At 33.8% G+C, this 21,743-nt stretch overlaps 3 pseudogenes; all 3 read right to left on the reverse strand.

Moving 5' to 3' along the window:
- Window positions 1–6,015: 6,015 nt before the first annotated feature.
- Window positions 6,016–7,065, reverse strand: LOC102529126 (olfactory receptor 4A47-like; annotated as a pseudogene).
- Window positions 7,066–16,059: 8,994 nt separating this feature from the next.
- Window positions 16,060–17,035, reverse strand: LOC102529391 (olfactory receptor 4A47-like; annotated as a pseudogene).
- A 3,131-nt stretch (window positions 17,036–20,166) lies between these two features.
- Window positions 20,167–21,057, reverse strand: LOC140693603 (olfactory receptor 4C11-like; annotated as a pseudogene).
- Window positions 21,058–21,743: the final 686 nt, after the last annotated feature.

The raw sequence follows: 21,743 nt of genomic DNA on the forward strand, positions 1-21,743 counted from the left end.
CTAGTCTGTACAGGTGCTGAGGTCACATTATTAGAAGCAATTTACCTACAAAACAGGTGGAAAATCTTTAAATGTATTATACGATTAATCTATTTTACCCATTCAATTAATACTACATGTATGGAGTATCTATTCATGTCCAATGTGTCATAGACATTGTAATTACCAAGTTCAATGAGGCAACATTCCCAATCCTCAGTGATATAATATATGACAAGGGATCAGACACTTCCAGACTCATGTAATAAGTGTCACTGTAAGGATATTCACACACAGCTAAGAGTCACAGGGTAGGAATGTATCAGCAAACAAGAATCAGAGAAGGCTTCCCAGAGGAGGCAATGTTTATCTGAGTTTTAAAGAAATAGTGAAAGAACAAGAAAAGTTGGGAAGAGGATTTCATGAACAGGTCCATAATTTATAAAGTCACAAAGTGTAATATTGAGACCCACTTAAACTAATTTACATATACAGGGTGAGGAACTCAAACTATGAACAGAAGTTCACTGTTCTAGATTGGCACAGAACTCACTAAGGCCTATTTCATGTGGCCTTTAGTTGGCTATTTCTCCTTTTCCTGAACAATAAATGCTGAAGCAGTCAAATTTGGGTCTCCAGCCTTTACTTTTACACTAGCTTCCAATTTTTACATGCAGTGTCTCCGATTTTGGACATGCACAGTTGGATATCAATTTAGCAAATATAACACAAAATTTAAAATTTTCCACAAATCTAAAGGTGTTCCCCATTTCATGAAATGGTACCGCGTTCAATGTAATTGCTCAGACAGAAAAGCTAACAGTATTATTCACTCCCTTATTGCTCTCACATGACAAATCGATAACTTAAAAAAAATGCTACTGTCTTTACTTGGAAAGTGTATCACAAATTTGATTATTCCCTTTCCCCCATTTCCTTCTTGGCTCACTGCAATAGCCTCCTGCCAAGTCGCTCCACTTTTATCTGGACTTCAATAATTTGTTCTCCTAAAGAAGCCCAAATGATTTTCTTTAAATCTTCTTCTGATTATATCACTCAAGTGCTCAAAACTCCCACAGTGGATTGCAATCATTCATTCACATTTTAATATATCACATTTAATATTCACATTAATGAGAACAGTAATTCCCATTTTTATTTGAAGAACTAAGGCTCAGAACATCTCATTAATTTCCCCAATGTCACACTTTGTTCAGTGATTAAACTAGAATTGGATTCTAAGTTTGATTTATTTCAAAAATATTTAATTTTTACATGATAAAGACAGTGATATAATGGTGAGCCTGGTTGCCAATACTTACTGGTAGTCTTACCTTGTGGAGGCTTGTTCACAATCTGGAGGATGACTTAAGTTACTCTCAAAGACTTGGAATTCCTCTTTCATTCAATACGGCCACAGAGGGGAGATAATTAGGGAGCTGTATATATTTTCCTTCATTCAGCTGTCTGTTCATTTCCTATATAGTCTTCTCTGGTTATTCAGAAACTACTATTATTTGCACTGTAGATAATTTTAAAGAAATTCCACAGTGTGCATAAAGAAACAAATATTCACTATGTGGGATAATTTATTAAAAAGACAAGTAAATTCATGTTTACATAGGAAGATAGCAACTAGCCATTTCCCAGGGAAATTTATGTCGAGGAACTTCTTTCTCTACTAAATTCAAAATAGAAAAACATCATTCAGTTGTTTAGTCCTACTCATTCGAACATGTCAGTGTGGCCAGATTAGTCAGCTTGAGATTTCTAGACATTGTGGGGCTGTTTTTATTTTATTTTTTGCATTGCTTTAAGTCTAACCAAGGTCATCCTGAAATATATATATCAGTTATTAAAAGGATGTCACCTCTTTTCCCCATTGGGATCAAATCATTGGACATTTTCTCCCATGTAGCTGCATTTATGATTGTCTTAGAACTGGAATGTGTCCAGGACTGATTCTTGCTTAATTAAATTCACTGGGATTTCCCACTGCATTTTAAAAGTACATCTATGTGTAAAGATATTACTAAACCACATCACACAATTAGGATCAAAAAGATGGAAAATGAAGAAAATAATCCTCTAGAGAATCATGTTGAGACTAATGCAAGTAAAAACAAAATATCAGCCCAATCATTTTGATTCAATGAAGATTAATTTATGATATATTTTCACACTAGCCACAGCAAGTTTTCCTTTCTTTTTATTTAGTACTCGATCTATTCTGCCTTATTGTTTGGTTAAATGTATAAAAAATTTAATCATCAAATCAGATATAATTACTAATTATTTATACAATTTCTTAAATAAAATATTTAGGGTACTTATTTTCATACACAAGCTGTGTTATGGGTGAGAACACAAAATTAATAACACAGGAAAATAAACTTATATAAAAGTTCCTATCTACCTGGATTTTATATTCTTATTCTGTAGCCAGACAATAATGAAAGAGAAAATTTAATAATATATTTGTAGTCCAATGCCATTCTTATAAGACAGCAAATTAAGCATTTTTTTGGTTTGTTTGTTTTAAATTAAGCATTGTTATAGAGAAAAAAGGAAGAAACTTACTGTGGAAAATGTAATCAGAAAATACCTTTCTTAAAATGTGATGTTTAAGCTGAGATGAAAAGAACAGGAAGTGACTACCAGTGGAAGCACTCTTACATACAGTAATATTAAATAAAGATTAAGCAAAATTATCTCATTTCAGAGATGACAGGCTCTACACATAGAAAACACTAAAATTTTAATAGGAATTTTTATTGCAATACTATGTTGCAAAGGAGCGATGAGGGTCTTGTCTTGCTCCTGATCTTAATGTAAACACTTTCAAACTTGGATGTTGAGTGTGACGTGTGGTGTGGTTCTGTAATATATGACACTAGTTGTGTTGAGGTACTTTCCTTCTATATCCAATTTAATGAGACTTTTTATCATGAAAGGATGTTGAATTTTTATACTATCAAGAAACAACATGAAGAGAAAATTAAAAAAACAATTCTATTTGCAACAGTATAAATTAGAATAAAATTCTTGGGTAAATGTAAGCAAGGCGATGAAAGTCTTGAACACTGAAAGATACAAAAAGTTGCTGAAAGACAATAAAGAAGACACATGTAAATAGAAAGACATTTATGAGCTAGAATTTTAATATTGTTAAGATGTCAATGCTACCTAAATTGATTTACAGATTCAGTGCAACCTTTATCAAAATACCAAAAAATTTCTTTACAGTAAAAGAAAAATCCATCCTAAAATTTATTTTTTTTTCTATTCTGGTTGCTATAGCTGGGACAACTTATACTATGCTGAATAGAAGTGGTGAGAGTGGGCATCCTTGTCTTGTTCCAGATATTAGTAGGAAGGCTTTCAAATTTTTGCCAATGAGTATTATGCTGGCTGTGGGTTTGTCATGAACAGTTTTTATTATGTTGAAATGTGTTCCCTCTGTGCCACTTTAGCAGGATTATTTTTATCATAAATGAGTACTGAATGTATCAAAAGCATTTTTCTGCAACTATTGAGAAAAGTATTTATTTTTGTCCATTCACCTATCTATGTGGTCTACTACGCTGATTGATTTGCATATGTTGAGCCGTCTTGTGTCCCTGGGATGTATCTAACTTGAACATAGTGGGCAATCTTTTTTATGTGTTGTTGGATTCTGTTTGCAAATATTTAGATGAGAATTTTTCATCTATATTTATCAAAGAGAGTGGCCTGTAATTTTCATTATTGGCAGTGTCTTTTTCTGGCTTTGATATCAGAGTGATGATGGTGTCATAGATTGACTTTGGGAGTGTCCCCTCCTTTTCAGCCCTTTGGAAGAGTTTGAAAAGTTTCAGTATAAGTTCTTCTTCCTATGCTTGGTAGATTTCCTCAGTGAAGCCATCTGGTACTGGACTTTTTGCAGGGATGTTTTTTACTGGTAATTCTATTTTACTTCTAGTGCTTGTTCTGTTCAAATTATCTATATCTTCTTATTTTAGTTTATTTTTTAATTGACATACCATCAGCTAAAATGTGTCAATTTCTATGAAAGCTCAAATAAAGACATATATCCACAAATTTGGGGACTGTGAATAATTCATGGCAGCAAAAGATGCTAAACCTTTTCTGACCAACTCACTGAAAATGTTAATCAAATCTACATCAGAGAGTCCTCTGTTTAGGAAAAAAAAAGACAAATTTTAATTAAACTCTATGGAAATGATTACAAATTCTTGAGACATTTCATAATCAGTTTTTCACAATATATGTCTTAATTCAGAATGGGAAAACAAGATATTAAAACATGTCATTTTCCTCAAAACAAATAAGTAGTGTTATGATATTATAAATATATTTTATGGGAAGTTTTCAAACTTTGAAAAATAACCCTAAAATTTATCATAAAATGCAAAAATTTAGAAATGGTAAAAACCTTCTGAAGAAGTATTTAGGGGAGTTCTATCCTTAATAGGTATAAATGCATATTAAAAGTCCTTGACTGCTGAAGTATGTTAGCGGTGATATTTTAAATGGAGCCTTTGGGAAATGATTAGATAATGGGAGCAGAACCCTAGTGAGTGAAAGTAATATCCTTATAAAAAAGCAATGTTGGTGAAGATTAAGAAAATTTGGACCCTTGTACACTCTTGTTTGGAATATAAATTAATGCAACAACTATGGAGAATAATATAGGCATTGAAATAGGAAAATTCTTTCTGAGCAAGACAAAATCCAAAGAAAATATTGAAAGATTAATTATGTAAATGCAAAATTATTTCTACTTCTTCAAAAACATTCTGCACAGTATAAGTATATCAAAAACTATTCATAAGCTGGAAAGACAATAACTCCACATATATGGTAAGTGGAATAAATTCCTTAGTGTTTAATTAAATCATAAAATCAGTATGGGTAATATTAGCAATCAAATAAAACAAATGATATTCATTAATAAGTAATTCATGAAAAAGAAATACATATCACCTTAAACACATCAATATATGTCCAAATTCTAATTATATTTATCTACTTATAATTAAAATATACAAGTGAAACACAGTTTCTTTAATGAGATTGTAAAATATCACAAAGTTTACCAAGCACTGGTTTCTGAGAATCTCATCAAATGTGGAATTTCCAGAATGAAAGGAGTAGCGAGTTTAGTATAGGATTGTGGATGGCATTTTGACAATAACTATGAACACCAACATTATAAATACATAAACCAGTTGACTCAAAAATTTCCCTTCTAGGACTCATGCTTCAAAATTTCAAAAACATTGCATTCTACAATTATTTATCCTAGAAAAAGATGGGAAAAACCTGAAGAGGACTGGGCATTTAAATTTGAGTGTATCTTTATAAGGAAGTTAAGTAGTATGATGGAAGTTAAATAGTATAAGTTAGATCTATATAAGACCGTTCACAGAGATCTTCAGGAGCAGTAGTAGTAAAATGCAAAATTTATACACAAGGACATAAGCACACTCATGTATGAAAGTATGCTTATATTTGCAAGATTACTACTTGAAAAATATCTAGAACAGAGTAGTGACTGCAACTGGGAGAACTGGGAGACAACGCTACAGGATGGAGAAGAGTTCTGTTCTACAGTATTTCAGTTTGCATGGGTTCTACTTCTAATATTTATTATTATCCATCATACTTCCAAGTTTATTTGAAAAATTAAAATACTATACTAAAAATTTCAAATGTAAAGGAAATGAAATTGAACAAATAGTCTATATAGCATGAAGTATTTTAAATAGAACAATAAAAAATGAAGATAAAAGATAAGAATCTGATATAAAATAAAACTAACTGTGAAAAAGTTACAAAGTAAATACAGGAATTTAAAATTAGTGTAACTATAAACATTCCATTAATTAATTAATTAATTAATTACATATTGATTATAGATTCCCTATTGTAAATGCACCCCACCTTTCTAGGTTTTGTGATAAACCAGACATTATACAGTTTATATTCTAGCAGGAAAATTGTCATTGATAGCATGAACATACAGTTCATGTTTTAATATAATTTTTGCAATTCCTTTAGAGAAAAGGAAATTTCCACCAGATTTATGAAGACTTTTACATTCAGGAAGATTGGTCCTAAGGTTAAATGAGTTTCATCATGATTCACAAAGAACTTACTTAATACTATATCTGCTTTTTTTCTCCAGAGTTTCTTCATAACATTAGTCATCTCAGAATTTCTTAGACTGTAGATTAATGGATTCAGCATAGGGGTGATGATTGTATAAAACACAGTCAATGATTTGTCAAGGGGGAAGGTCTTAGCAGGTCTTACATATATGAAAATACAGGGAACAAAGGAAAAGACAATTACAGTGATGTGAGAACCACAGTTCTGGAGAGCTTTCCTTCTCCCTTCCTGACTCAGGTTCTTTAGAGAGTGCAAGATGACTCCATAGGAGATGAGTAAGAGCAGAAACACAATAGTGCAGATCAGTCCTCCACTGGCCACCACTAAGATGCCAATGACATAGATATCAGTGCAGACCAGTTCCAATAAGGGGTACATGTCACATGAAAAGTGATCAATGACATTGGGGCCACAGAATGGGAGCCCATAAATAGTGCCAAGTTGAATAACTGAGTGCAGAAATCCTCCAACCCAGGACACCAGCGGCAGCACAACACACACCCTTTGCCTCATGATAACCAAATAATGCAAGGGCTTACAGATGGCCACATAGTGATCATAGGCCATCACCAACAGAAGGAAGACCTCTGATCCACCAAAAATGTGTTCTATAAATAGCTGAACCATGCAAGATTAAAAGGATATGGTGTTTTGCCTAAAGAACAAGTCCGAAAGCAACCTGAGGGTAACAGAAGAGGAATAAGCCATGTCCATAAATGATAAGCTAGCAAGAAAAAAGGACATTGGTGACTTCAAGGTCTTACTGATAGTTATAGCCACAACTGTTAGAAGGTTACCCACCATGGTCAAAATGTAGAAGAGCAAAAACATAACAAAAAGGACTTTCTGCTCCTTTGGATCCTGTGTCAGGCCCAAGAGGATGAAATAAGTTACATTGCTCCTAGGTTGCATCTAGTCTGTACAGGAGCTGAGTTCACATATTGGAAGCAGTTTACCTATAAAACAAGGGGAAATTTATTGAATGCTTTTTAAACTTTGTCTTTTATTTATCCATTCAACTAAAAGTATGCATGTAGAGAATGTATTTGGGTTCAATGTATCACTCTCATTATGATTACCAAGTTGAATAGTAGTAGGTCCCTACACTCAGTGGTATGACAAATAATGAGATCAGAAAATTCTACACCCATGTAATAAGAGTCATTATAAGGATATTCACACACAGCTAAGAGTCACAGTGTAGGAATATATCAATCAAACTGGAATCAAAGAAGTCTTCCTAGAGGAAGTAATACTTCAATTGAGCTTTAAAGTAAAAGTAAAAGAACGACAAAAGATGGGAAAGTAGTTCCATGAAAAAGTACAACATTTATAATTGTAAAGATATGCAGTTCAGGTATAACTGAAGTGATAGAGCACATGATTTAGAATGCATGCGGTCCTGGGTTTAATACCCAGTTCCACCTTTAAAAATAAGTTAAAAAAATAGACCTAATCACCACCCCCAAAAACAACAAAGAATAATCACAAAGATATATTATTGAGACCCATTTAAACTAATTTATATATTCAATGTGAGTAGATCAAAGTATCAGTTGAAAGTTACTGTCCTGGATTCTCTCAGAACTCACTGAGAGTTCTTTTTTGGGGTCTTTGATTGGGTATTTCTCCCTTTCTTGAACAAAAAAATGCTAAACCAGTCAAATTTGTGTCTCTAGTCCGTCTCTCTACCCAAGTTTTAACATTTCTACAAGAAACACCTCTATTTTTGGACATTTAAAGTTGGATAACAACTTAGTAAATATAACACAAATTTTAAATTTTCCACGATTAAAAATTTGTTTCACATCTCATTAAATGACACCACCTTCAATGTATTTGCTCAGACAAAAATCTTAAAGGATTCTTCACTCTCTTTTTGCTCTCATATTATTCATTGATAACTTTATCAAATCATGTGATCTCTATTTTCAAACTATATCATGAATTTGTTCATTCCTTATCTCTCATTTCCTTCTTGTTCCACTGCAGTAGCCTCCTGTCATGTCTCTCCACTTCAATTCTGTCCTCCAACAGTTTGTTCTCCTGAATCAGCTCAAATTATACTCTTCAAATCTTGTTCTGATTATATCAATCAACTGCTCAAAACTCTCACAGTTGATCCCAATCACGCTCTCACAATTTAATGCATCACAATTAGTATTTACAGGAACAAGTACTGTAATCACCATTTTACAGTTGATATAATGAGGGTCATACTATCTCATTAATTTTTCTAAATGCACATATTTTTAAGTGATAAAACTAGAATTAGTACCTACATTTGATTTATTGCAAAATGATTTACGTCTTACATAATAAAGAAAGTCACACAATTGTGACTACTGGTTCCAACTATTTACTGTTAGTCTTACTTGTGGAAGCTTGTTTACAATCTGAAGGAAAACTTTTTAAATCACTCATAAATCCTGGAATTCTTCTTTCATCCAATATGACAAAGGAGGTGTGAAAGTCTGCACTATTACTTGAGGATAGGTTTGATTTCATTCATCTGTCTGTTCATTTTCTCCATGGATTCTTCTGGTTATTCATAGGAATGTTTTTATTTGCACTATAGATTGTTTTAAAAAAAAATTCCACAGAGCACACAAAGACAACAGTTTACCATGTTAGAATAATTTATCAAATAGACAAGTGATTCCTGTTTTTACATATAAAGATATCAAGTGCCATTTTCCGGGGAAAGTTGTCTTCTGTTACCTCTTTTCCCACTAACTCCAAGATAGAAAAATACCATTCAATTGTTTAGCCCTTCTCACTCTCCCATGTTGGTACAGCCAGACTACTTGACTGGAGATTTTGAGAGACTTCCTTGTGTTGCTATTGTTGTTGCCTTTTAATGCATTGTTTTAAGTCTAACAAAGAACCTCCTAAAATTTTTATATCAGTTCTTAAAAGGATATAATCTATCTTCCCAAAAGAGGTAAAGGACACTGGACATTTTATCTCTGTTAGTTATATCCATCATTAAATCTTAAATTGGAATGTGTCCAAGATTGATTCTTGCTTAATTAAATTTACTGGGACATTCTACTAAACTTTAAAATTACATGTGTTATATAAAGATTCTACTAAACCACATCACAGAATTAAGGTAAAAAAGATGTAACCTGGAGGGAAAAAGAACAGCTTTATAATCATTTTCTGACTATCTCTAGACAAGAATAAATATCAGTCCAATCATTTTGCTTCAGTGAATATTAATTTATCATGTATATTCCCACTTGCCACAACAAGCTTTTCTTTCTTTTTTATTTGGTACTCAATTTATTCTGCCTTGACATTTGGCAGAATAAAAATTTATCACCAATTCAAGTACAATAACTAATTATTTACCAAATTATTAATTGTATTTTTTTTAATATTTAGGGTACATATGCCAGTACAAAACTGTGCCATGAGTGAGGACAAAACAATAAATGAAATGGAAAAAGTTTCATATAAAAGATTCTTCCCTCATGGATCTTACATTCTTGTAATAGAGTTAGCCAATAAAGAAGGAGGCAATTTAATAAAGCAGTTGTAGTCTTATGCACTACTTCTAAGACAAGAAATAAGGTACTGTAGCTGAAATAAGGGGGGAATTCTACTATGGATAATGTAATCATAGGAGTCCCTTCCTGAAAGGTGATGTTTAAGCTGAGATTCAAAAGATAGGAAATGGCTACCACTGTTACAGACAGCAAAAATAAATTAAGTAATATTACTTCCCATCAACCTGGTCCATGTGCAGAATAATGTAAAAATTTAACAGAAAGAATGGATGGCAAAGCAATCTGGAGGGGTGGTATGTGGATGGATCACTAGGAACTGACCAAATGCAAAAAGGTCTGTTCATCATATAAAGTTTCTATCAGAGAAAATCTCAGAAATCTGGTTGACATTATGACCTGTCTTGTGGCTATCAGTCAACCTCTAGAGCCACTTTGGTGGTCATCATAACAGAGATGAATGATCTACACAGACTGAGTGAGCAACAGGATCTACATGTCACCAGTCATGGTCTGGCTACTGTCACAGCTGAAGGTCCAAAATTCCATTAATAAATTTCATCACTGACTCCCCCATAGGGCAAAATACTCTAGGGCAATCAGCCAAAACCCTTACTCCATTAAAACTCCTCAACCTGGAAGAGACAGATTCTTATCATCATATATTCTGAATGTGTATATGTGTGTGTGTGTGTGTGTGTGTGTGTGTGTGCACGCGCGTGTATGTATATCCCTTCTATCTCCAGTACTTCAGCTTGCTTTATTATTCATGGAGCAGAATCTGTGATTCATTGCCCTGGTACTCCACTGATTATTATCTCTAACCAGGACACACATTTTGTACTAAATAAAGTAAAACAAATCACTCACCAACATAGAATTCACAGCTGTGACTATATTACTCATCACCTGGAAGTATTAATTGAATGGAATATTTGCATGGATTACTGAAGACTGAGATTTGGTGCCACCTGGGAGACCATGCCACAAAACTTTAGAATACTCTCCTAGATGTTTAACATAAAGTATGTGCTCAATAAACTTTAGTCATCTTATACTTCAGGCCATCAACCAACTCTGAAGCTTCCATAATTTTGAAGTTTGCAATTATGCTAGTCAATCAATAAATATCCTTAAATCTCAAAATAATTTCGATTGATTTTTCTGTTATTTAGAACCAAAAGTATCCAAATAGAAATATCCTTATTTTAAATGTATGTGTGAAACCAGCTTATTTTATAAGTTCTTTTAATCATTTATATTGTAGCTATTTTTGAATCAGTACCAAATGATTTTAATTGTAACATTACAATCTGTGTTAACATCTAGAATTGCTCATAATCCTTTCAAAACTTAATTGAAAATTGCATGTCTTTATGTTGCCATATGAAATTTACTATCAAAAGAAGGTCAGGCATAGTTTACTTTTATGTGGAAAGGAGTGAAATATACAATTATCATTTTTTCCTCAAAGGTATACTTATTCAAGTATTTTAACTCATTACTGTATCTACTTGCTTTAGACTGGTCGTCATATAAGTTCAAACACTTTCTAAAAAAAATCCACATTTTCTTACTCACATCCCCCATATTTTATGATTTTGATGTGCTGTTTTACATCTTCATGTTTATTTATTTGCATTGTAGCTATCATTGCATTTCCATTTGCGTTTTCTGTTTTCTATAGATTTTTTATTTTTTTCTATTTAGAAAAGACCATTCAATATTTATTTTAGGATAGGATTAGTATTGCTGTATTCTTTTAGTTTCTACTTGTCTGAGAAATTCTTTATCTCTCCATCTATTCTAAGTGATAATCTTACTGGGTAAAATATCCTAGGTTGCAGTTTTTCAGTGTGGAGATTCCTCAAAAGGCTAGGAATAGACTTACTGTATGATCCAGGAATCCCACTCCTGGGCTTATATCCAGAAGGAACCCTACTTCAGGATGACACATGAACCCCAATGTTCATAGCAGCCCAGTTTACAATAGTCATGGAAACAGCCTAACTGTCCATCAACAGATGACTGGATAAAGAAGAAGTGGTATATTTATACAATGGAATACTACTCAGTCATAAAAACCGACAACATAATGCCATTTGCAGCAACATGGGTGCTCCTGGAGAATGTTATTCTAAGTGAAGTAAGCCAGAAATAGAAAGAAAAATATCATATGAGATAGCTCATATGTGGAATCTAAAAAACAAAAACAAAATAAAACAAAAAAAGCATAAATACAAAACAGAAATAGACTCATAGACATAGAATTCCTTTCAGGTTTTTGAATATATCTTGTTTCCTTCTGGTCTGCAACTTTTTCATAAAGAAATCTGCCAATAGTCTTACTGGGGTTCCCTTGTAACTAACTCTTTGTTTTTCTCTTGCTGCCTTTAGAATCTTCTGTTTATCTTTAATTTTTATTTAAACTATAATACATTTTGATGTAGGTATGTTTGGGTTCATCTTGTTTGGAACCCTCTATGTTTCCTATACTTGGATATCTGTTTCCTTCTGTAGGTTTGGGAAGTTTTCAGTCATAATTTCTCTAAATACATTTTGACCACCTTTTCTCTTACTTCTCTTTCTAGGGCCCCTATGATGCATAGATTGGCAAGCTTTATATTATCCCATAGATCTCTTATATTGGTTTCATTAGTTTTCATTTGTTTTTCTCTCTGCTGTTCTGATTGGGTGATTTCCATTATCCTGTCTTCTAAATCACTTATTCATCCTTCTGCATTATTTAGCCTGCTATTGATTGCCTTTAACTTGGCTTTTATTCCAGCAATTGAGTTTTCTGTATTTAATTGGCTCCTCCTTGTAGTTTCTATTTCCTTTTTGCAGTATTCTGCATTTCTATTCATAGGCTCTCTCAATTCCTTCAGTGCTTTTATCACCTCTTTTTTGAATTCAGTATCTAGTATTGTTTGTTCTTTCAGGGACTCCTCTTGTTCTTTTAATTTGGAGCAGTTCCTCTGTGTCTTCATTTTACTTATATTTCTCTGACTCTATGAATTTAGGAGTAACAGTTATCTTCTGTGATCTTGAAGGGCTATTTTTATGCGGGAGCATCCCCGTGTAGCATGTGTACACCTAATATTTTTATTGCAAGGATTGTTTTTAGTATGGATGTCTGCTACATCTTTTCTTTTTGTGTGCTATTATCCCCTTGATAGGGAGTATAGTTGGTGTCATGGTGACCAGAGTCTGCACTAGATGTTAAGCAGGCTTCCTTTTTGCTATGTGGTTGACACAGACCAGTTGGTGGCCACATCTGTTCCCCAGTTTTGGGGGTAGAAGCCCCCAGATGCTTTTCTGAGGTATGGTGTAAAGTAGATGGGGCTAGAGTGCTTCTCCTGGGGGAGGAGCTGCTGAGTTTTCCTCCACAGGAGCTGTCTACCAGGAAGTGCACTCTAGTGTCACCTGTCACCTGTTGCGTGGGTGTACATATGCAAATGCATTCACATCAGTAGTCAAACAATGATCCATACTTTATAAGATGTAGACCCATGAGGTTGGATACAGATCGAAATGCATGGTGAAATACATACATATGTATCATTGGATACAGGCCTATGAATATTTGGATAAGACATACACCCTGTGGCTTTGGGAATTGTATTGTGTTTCATGCCAGCAAGATAGTAAGCCCTTTAGGACAAGTTCACTGAAAATGTGAATCAAATGTAAATAAGAATGTTTAAAAGAAAACCAAAAAGCAGGATTTATGTATACTCCAGAGAGATTATTTTTATTGAGACATCAATCAATCCTTCATAATATGTGTCTTTTTCTGGATGGGAAAACAAGATATTAAACATGGCATTTTCCTCAAAATAAATATTTAGATTAATGACATTCTAAACATATATTTTATGGGAAATTTTCAAACTTGGCAAAATTATCTTGAAGTTTATCAGGGAAAACAAATATTTAGGAATTGTAAGAAGCTTTAGAAAAAATGAGTACAGGAACAAACCCCTACTAGGTATAAATACACATTAAAATCACTGTAATATATTACTGGTAGAGGAATATAACAAAGAAGAAAGCAGAGAAGAAAAGAAAGGAGGGGCATGAGGAGGAGAAACAGTCAGAAATTGGATCCTCTAGATGGTGTAAAACCTGACATATTAAATTAAAATTTCCATAGTATTACTAAAATTAATAATTGTATTTGCAGATTATTTTACTTGTTTAGGGAAAAGAGGCTTAGCTATTTTTTCACATCAAAAAAAAACTAAAATGTGTTAAAAATTGCATTTAAAATGTTTTTTCAAAAAGATTAAAATTTATAAAATCACTTGAAGGAAATGGAATTTTCCAAAACTGATGTGATAGACAAAATCAAAAAGTAAAAAATATTAACATCTTTATATAAAAACACTCATAATTATAACATAAAAACATAACAATATAAATATAAATTTGTAGCAAATATATGTATAGTTAATCAAAATTTATCAGTAAAAATTCTCATCCCAATAATTCAAGAACTCAAGGACACATATAATTGACAAAGTCGAGGGGTGAATTCTATGTCTCATACATTGTGTAAGGAACAGAGAACAGAAATACAATTAAGTAACTTTTCCTGACTTCAGGGATCTTATACACCAATGAACAAAGACAATTAACAAAGATTCTTATCTCATCACTTGAAATAACTATGCAAATTTAAAAATTAACATTTCTGTCTTGGCCATTTGGGCTCCTATTACAGAACACCATGGACATGGTGGCTTAAACAGTAAACAATAATTTTTCACAATTCTAGAGCCTCAGAAGTCAGACATTAAGATGCCAGCAGATTCCACATATGGTGAGGATCTGCTTCCTAGTACACAGACACCATCTGCTATGTCCTCATATGGCAGAAGTGTCAAGTGATGTTGGGATATCTTTTATAAGGGCTTTAATCCCACTCATGTGGGATCCATCTTCCTAAATTAATCATACCTCAAAGGGAACACCTCCAAATACCACCACCACATTATAAAGGATTTAACTTAGGAATCTGAAGGGTGATGCAAACTTTCAGTTTACAGCAACAACCAAAAGTAGAGGAATGAATTATATAAATTCTGATCAACTCAAATATTTGATATTATTTGGTCAATATTGCTATTTTTTGTAAGAACTTGGTATATAAAATCTTCATGTAATACAAAAAGCAGGATATAAAGTTTCTCATACAGTGTGATTCACCAGTGAAAAGAAATGATTGCCCAAAAGCCTTAGCTCTTCATGAGTCCAGGCTAGGTAAGGGAGGCAGAATAGTAAGTTCTTTGACCACATACTTCTGGTATTTGATAATGATAATATTTTGTTTCAAGTCTGATTCAGAAAGAGAGAGAATGTTATGAATGATGTCTTTTAAATAAAACAATATATTCTGAACTCTTTACTACCAAGTAAACTATCTTTCATTAACAAGAGAGATAAGAATGGCATATATTGTCAGCATCTTTCTTAACAATGATGATCAAAATATCAGTTGTCAAGTTTTTTAGTTTATGGATTATGGATTATGGTACATTCATACATGAAAGGCAGAGCCTGTGTATTTACAGAAGGCTATTAAACACTTTAAACAAAAAAGCAATAGGACTATTAAAAAAGAGCAAAGGTGTAAACAGACATCCTAAAGTATCTGGGAAGATTAATGGATCATCTTTATGAAAATATAACTCCATACAAATCTGCTTCATTTGAGAAGATAATGAGATTGCCCAATTGGGAAAATAAGTATGATTTAGTTATTTTTCTGTATATATATTTTGTTCATTCAGAGAGTTTTTATATACCTAGCTTCCTTATGATTAATATTACAACTCTGAAACATCATTATTCTTCAAAATTAACATAGGCATTAGGAGTAAAATAATGTATGTTAAGTATCTTGCAGCTACAAAAATTAAGATACATACTTCAAATATTAATATGGGCTAACCACGGGAAGAGTAAACCAAGTTTTTGTGTCTTATTTTTGTTTAATTTTTCTGAAATCTGTATCAAGTCCCATAATTCTGAAAGATTATATTATTTAGAAGAGAAATATGAGAATATCTTCCACTAACTAAAATAAATTTACAGTCCTAAAATAGCTCAATTTGTCATATAGAACATAAATCTATAATCCCAATAATCATTATATACCCCAAAGCTAAATATATTTTCCTAAGAAATTGTGAAAATCTAAAACTAAATGCATTTGCCTAAGGATTGTGAAAATCCTAAAAATATATTTAAAAGCAAAATGCATACTTTGAACTAGCAAATTATGAAAATCTTAAAAGTATATTTTGATCATTGGAAGTATTCACATAATAAATAGTTTTGTCTTGCCCAAGTTATCAAATCTGAGGAGAAATTTACTGCAATTAACGAATCACACATGGCTTACCTGGAAAGAGCAATTCTTCATTGAAAATAGGTGATCTATTTTGCCTTTTTTTCTTTTTCTGGTCCAGAGCTTTTTCATGGCATTTTGCATCTCTCCATTTCTCAGAGTATAGATTAGAGGGTTCAACATAGGAGTGATTATGGTGCAAAAAATATTCAAGGATTTATCAATGGGTAAGGTAGAAGGAGGTCTCACATACATAAAAATACAGGGGACAAAGAGGACCACCACAGTAATGTGGGAGCCACAGGTAGATAAGGTTTCACACCTCCCTTCCAGACTCAGAGTCTTCAGGGAGTGCAGGATGACCCCATAGGAGATGAGCAAGAGCATAAAGATGACCCATAAACATTGTCCCATCATTGGCAACCACAGTGAGGCTAATAATGTAGGTGTCAGAGCAGGCAAGTTTTAAAAAAGGGTACATGTCACAGAGGAAGTGATCAATGACATTGGGGCCACAGAAGGGAAGGCTGTATACAAAGAGAAGTTGACTTACAGCATGTAAAAACCCACCAACCCAAGTCAACAGCAGCAGCAGAGCACACACTCACTTATTCATGATAGTCAAATAATGCAAAGGTTTGCAGATGGCCACTTAGCGGTCATAAGCCATGATTACCAGGAGCAAAATCTCAGCACCACCAAATAAGTGCCCTATAAAAAGCTGAGTCATGCAGCCTTGGAATGAAATGGTTTTCTTCTCACTGAGTAAGTGTATAATCATATTTCGGGTGACTGTAGTAGAATAAACAGTATCCATAAATGATAAATAGCCAAGAAAGAAGTACCTAGGGGAATTCAGGGTTGGACTGACCACCACAGTTATAGCAATGAGTAGGTTGCCCACCATTCTCACCATGTAGATTAACAAGAACATAACAAATAATATTTTCTGACCCTGGAGTCTCTGAGTGAGTCCCAAGTGGACAAACTCAATTATATTGTTCCTTGGTTTCATCTAGTCTGTACAAGAGCTGACTTCACATATTTGAAGTGATTTACCTACAAAACAATAGGGAAACACTCAAATGCATTATAAATTTAACCTTTAATTAATCCATTCAATTAAAATAAATTGTATGGAGTATATATTTGAGTCCAATGTGTCAAAGATATTGTGAATACCAAACTGAATAAGGTATAGTTCCCTGACTTCAGGGATATATTAAAGACTAGATATCAGAACATCCCAGACTCATGTAATAATTAGCATTATAAGCATATTCACACAAGCTAAGGTTCACAGAGTAGGAATGTGTCAATCAAACTGGAATCAGAGAAGACATCCTGGAAAAAGCAATGCTTAGCACAGTTCTAAAGAAAAAGCAAAGAACAAGAAAAGATGGGATGGGAATTCCAAGAAAAGGTACACTATTTATAAAGACACAAAAGTGTAAAATCGAGTCCCATTTAAGCTAATTTATGTACTTTGTGTGAGTAGATCAAACTGTGAATAGAAGTTCACTGCCCTGAACAGTCTCAGAACTGAGACTTCTTTCTGAGGGTCTTTCCTCCAGTTTTGTATCTCCAGCCCCTATCTCTACCTTAATTTTAACACTTCTCTGAGGAACATCTCAATTTTGGACATCTCCAGTTGGATGTCAGTTTAGTATTTATAAAACAATATTTTAAATTTCCACAATAAAAAAAGGTGTTTCCCATCTCATTAAATGGTACCATATCCATTATAATTTCTCAGCCAATAAATTTCATCGTGTTATTCACCCTATTATTGGTCATATTACTTATTCACTCCTTTGACAGATCTGGTTGTCTCTAGTTTCAAAAAATGTCACAAATTTGATCATTTGCTATCTCCCATCTCCTTCCTGGCCCACAGCTAAAGCCTCCTGTCAAGTCTGCAATTTTATTCTGGCTCCTAACAATTTGTTCTCCTGAAACAGCTCAAGTGATTCTCTTTAAATCTTATTCTTATTATATCACTCAATTGCTCACATCTCCTACAATGGTTTCCAATCATGCACTCACAATTTAATGTATCACATCTAACATTTACATTAACAAGAACAGTAATCTTCATTACATATTTGAAGACAACAAGGCTCAGAACATCTCATGAATTTCCCCAAGGTCACCCATTTTTAGGTCAAACTAGAAATGGGATCTAAGTTTGATTTATTTCAAAATGATTTACTTTCTTACATAATAAATTTACACAATTGTGTAGACTGGTTTCTACTATTTACTTTTAGTCTTACCTTGTGGAAGCTTGTTCACTACCTGAAGGGAGACTTTTTAACTCATTCATAGATATCTGGGATTCTTCTTTCATCTAATATCACAGCAGAGGGTGAAAGGCTGCATTATTTCTTGAGATGTTTGATTTTATTTATCTCTCTGTCCATTTTCTCCTTGGAGTCTTCTGATGATTCAGAAGACATTTTTTATTTGCATTGTGAATTGTTTAAAAGAAATTCCAAGTAGCACACACAGACACCCCCTCCCCAATGACCTCGTTAGGATAATTTTACAAAAAGGAAAGCAAATCTATGTTTACATAGGAAGATAGGAACTAGCCATTTCCCAGGGAAATTTATCTCAAGTCAGGTCTTTTCCTACTAGCTTCAAATTAGAAAAATACCATTCAATTGTTTAGCCCTTTTCATTTTACTATGTCAGTATGGCCAGACCAGTTAACTTGAGATTCTGTGAGACATTCTTAAGCTGTTTTTTTGTTTGCTTTTTCCCCTTTTTTTATGCATTTCTTTAAGTCTAGCAAAGGCCCTCCTGAAATTTTTGTATCCACTTTTAAAAGGATGTCATCTTTTCACCCTGATAGGAAAAGAAATTAACTTCATTACCTCTCTGAATAGCTCTTTTGTGTCAGTCTCAGTCTATGGAGAGTAATGCTGTTAACTAGGAATCCCTGGCCACACTTATCTGAGCCTATTGCTTGTGGGGAGCTCCCATAGAGATTTTCCCAACCAGAATCAACGTTGTCACTGGATGGATTCTTGTGCTTTTTATTATGATCAGTGACACCCAGCAGGGAACTTTGGAAAAACAAGGTTTATTCCTCAGTGGTCATGAAGGGTACACTGCATGACTGAGGTCACACAGGGATGCCACAGGTTCAGAGAGAGAGAGAAGAGAACCTGGTGTTCTGCCTTCACTGAGGTCAAGGGCAGAATGCCTACATTTTCTTGGGGTCTCTCTCTATTAGTTAATTTAAAACATAAGAGAAGGACTAAATCATAGGAAGGGGAAAGCAAGGTCACTCAAATGGTCAATTATAGGTCACCCAGGGCTTTGTAAAAGGGGAACTTCATGGACAAAAATACCTGGCTCTGTATCTAGTTATGCCAATGTATTTATTAAGATGAGTATCTTTGAAATGAATGGCTGGACAATCACAAGCTTAACGTCAGGTGCTTACATTACACTCCAGAAAGCTGTCAGGTCCTTACACCACAAGACCCTATCTCTAAATAAAGGTCAAATTTGGAGGTACTGCAGATTAAGACTCTAACACATTTTTTTTCTTAAGGGAAACAATTCAACCCATAACAACATCAAATTTCAAGTCATGGGTAAATGTCTGCTGTCAAAAACCTTTTCCTTCACCAAAAGTATTATATATATATTATGTATATATAAAGTGTAAAGGTTTCCTTTTTTTAAATTTTATGTAACATGAGGCAACAGTAACTGTTTTGCCAACAAAATGGATGGCAGAAATCAGCAATAAATTGTTAAATTTGGATAATAAACATGAAAAAGAAAAATACAAATCAAAACAATATATAAATAAATAAGGTAAACAATAAGATCTGGCTCATAAGCCTAAAAAGAGCAGAAATATCAATGCAGACAGCAGACATGAGGAACAGGCTTGGGCTTCCACAAATATGACTGTACTTAATAGTCTGTCACTCTATGAGACATTGGTTTAAAAAAATATAGATCTTTGCTCTGTGCTTAGTCTGCCTAATCCCTACAAGGTACCATTGGAAGAGGATAATATTGTCCACACTGAGATGAGAACATTTTGCCTTTTCTATCAATCCAATTTTATTTAAACTGTGGCAGAATTAGCAATTGGTGTCTTCTGCCCTTTACCACCCCAAGTCAGAGTTTGTTGCACCATAACTTTCTCATGGCAGTTTTGACTTCTACATTCCTCAGAGTATAAATCAGAGGGTTGAGCAAGGGTGTCCCAATAGTGTGAATCACAGCCACAATCTTGTCCACTGGAAATACAGTTAGAGGGTGAATGTATGTGAATATACACGGTACAAAGAATACGGTGATAACAATAATGTGGGAGGTGCAGGCGGATAGGGCTTTCCTTCTTCCTTCTACACTCTGATTACTCAGAGAATGTAAGAAGAAAACATAGGAGATATGCAGCATTATGAAACTCACCATGCATATGTACCCACTGTTAAAAACAATGAGTAGATTGATGACATAAATATCCATGCAGGCAAGTTCCAGTAAAGGCTGCATATCACAGAAATAGTGATTGGTAACACTGGGACCTCAGAAGGGTAATTTCAGAGCCAAGAGGATCTGTGTTGAAGAATGGATGCAAGACCCCACCCAGGTCAGATTCACCAATGCACCACAGACATGCTGGATCATGATGGTTGTGTATCTCAGGGGCTTAATAATGGCCACATAATGATCAAAGGACATGAGAATCAGCACCAAGATTTCCACGCACCCAAAGAAGTGACCTGCAAAGATCTGGGTCAGGCATTCTTTGTAGATGACTTTCTTCTCACATACAGAATCTACAATCAACCTAGGTGCAGTGGTTGTTGACAAACAGGCATCAGCAAAGGATAAACAGAAAAGGAAGAAGTACATGGGCTCCCACGTGTCTGACTACATCTTATGTTCATCACAATATGGAAGTTTGCCAAGAGTTGCAAGGTATAGAAGCAAGAAGATCACAAGTACTAGTTTCTCCTTTAGAACAGCCTGTGTTAACCCATACAGAATGAACTTATTCATGCTCCTAATCATAATGTTGCTTTTATGGTGAATGTAGGACAGACACAGCTGAGAAATGGTTTATCTGCAAAGAAAATTGGGGAAATGGTGACTTGGCAATACCAGTGTATTTGGACTCAAAATCACAACTTTCAGGTTTCTAATTCCATCAACACCTAGAACTCAGTGTTTCTCAAAGTTGCCCATACATTATACTCACTTGGGAAGCTTTTTTATTTATTAATGCTGATGTTTATGCTTTAAGCATGGACATTGATTCAAGGTCTTTCTAGGGGGACTAAATTTCTTTTTTTTTTTGGTGGGGAAAGCCCTTAAGTGATTATTCTCTCTGCCAAGTTCTGAGCACCAGTGACTTTGCTTTACAATCTCAATCAGTTCACTTTAATATCTTGAAGCTCTTTCTTCATATGACAGAGATTCTAAAGATATTTTATTAAGCACATGCATATGTTGGCTTATGTACATGTAAATAATGTGTATGCATCTCAATTACTGAAAAACAATACTAGTATATAATTTAGAAATAATGCTTCTGGAGATTCTCTCTTGACCAAGACTATTTTTTGATTTGGACACCAGTTTGCACAATTATTCCTGACCTCTTCAGTATCTTGCTTGGGTTATGCTTTAAGAAAAAATTATTTCTCCAATTTTAGACTTGCGGTGGCCATAATTTGACTGTCATT

The sequence above is a fragment of the Vicugna pacos genome, unplaced genomic scaffold (assembly GCF_048564905.1).
Source record: "Vicugna pacos unplaced genomic scaffold, VicPac4 scaffold_19, whole genome shotgun sequence".
NCBI classification, from domain to species: domain Eukaryota; kingdom Metazoa; phylum Chordata; class Mammalia; order Artiodactyla; family Camelidae; genus Vicugna; species Vicugna pacos.